Consider the following 901-nt stretch of genomic DNA (forward strand, 5'->3'; position numbering starts at 1 on the left):
AAGCATTGGAACTTTCATAGAGAAAAGGAGCATTCCAAAATTCCATGATCAACATCTCTTTATTTACTATCAAAGAACACACAGGGTGAATAAAACATATAAAAATCAATGAATTGCCACATATTCTCTAAATAGCATGTGAATATGTGAAAATGTTAACACAGATATGTGACTTGGAAAATCTTAAAGTGTATGAAGTAGCAGTATCTTAATTTGCATATGAAAGGGGAAATATACTTATCCAACAGTGGATTCCATAATAAAAAGACCAGGACACAGTTCACTCATTATAATATGATAGATTTTCATCAAATGGTATATGACATTTTGATAGATATAACTTATTTAGAAACATTAGAAACCATAGGCTAATTTTACCTTCAACTAAATTTATATTTTCACTCGCCATGGTTCCTCATGGCTATAATCCCTGGATTCAGGAGATTGAGGCAGACAGATCTCTGAGTTCAATGCCAGGCTAGCATTCATTGTGAGTTTGAGGTCATCCAGGGCTACAGGGAGACCCTGTCTCAGCAGAAAGCTCCCCAAAATTTATATTTTCTAGTTTATAAAGGATACTATGAAAAATTTTCCCATTTTGTGACTCAGAGTTGAAGGGATATATTTTCCTTCATTGCATTAGCAATGCTTCGTTAGTTTCAAATGTTCCTTGAATAATTTATGGACAAGGAAAATCCGTCATAGTAGTTTTTTTTTTGTTTTTTTTTTTGTTTTTTTTTGTTTTTTTTTATGAGTGAGAGTGTATTTTAGTGTGATGTATGTTTGGCATATTTCTACCATAGGAAAAGAAATGGAGAATCCTGAGTATCCGAAACCAATCATTTCCAACAACTCACGGTGGACCCACCCACACAGTCTAAATGCCATACCCCCAGTTAAA

The sequence above is a fragment of the Nannospalax galili genome, unplaced genomic scaffold, assembly GCF_000622305.1.
Source record: "Nannospalax galili isolate Female #2095 unplaced genomic scaffold, S.galili_v1.0 scaffold1442, whole genome shotgun sequence".
Lineage (NCBI taxonomy): Eukaryota > Metazoa > Chordata > Mammalia > Rodentia > Spalacidae > Nannospalax > Nannospalax galili.